A 518-nucleotide genomic window follows, 5' to 3' on the forward strand; every position below is an offset into this window, starting at 1 on the left:
ATAGTTTATTTTAATATAAATATTAATTCAATTGAGTATATTTTTTTTTTTATTTTTATGGGTTTTTGAGCTCTGGGGTTCTACCAAATCATTAAATTCCTCCCGCATCCAACCCTTACAATCCAAAGTCCAACGTAAAATCCTTGATGCTCCTTATTGCGTTACAAATAAACTCACTTACAAAGACCTTAATATCCCATTTTTTGCAGACTTGGCCCAAAACTGATATTGCGTCTTTTCATTCTAAACTCCTTAGCCATCCTAACCCATTAGTTCTTAATCTCTGATATTTAACAATCCCTGATAACCCTCCGTGGCGTCTGAATAGAAGATGGCAACGGGACCTTCTAATTTAAATTAAAGTTTGACGTATCACCAATGGATGGTTCCTTCCCAAGATTTTCAAGTATAAATGAAACATTCCACATATTTGCTTATTCTATTTATTATTTTGTCAATGTTACTGTTCTAATAACTTACTGTAGAACTTTCTTGTTAGTGATCCTACAACATCAAAC

This window comes from Halyomorpha halys, unplaced genomic scaffold (assembly GCF_000696795.3).
Source record: "Halyomorpha halys isolate HHAL.00 unplaced genomic scaffold, Hhal_1.1 Scaffold224.1, whole genome shotgun sequence".
NCBI lineage: Eukaryota > Metazoa > Arthropoda > Insecta > Hemiptera > Pentatomidae > Halyomorpha > Halyomorpha halys.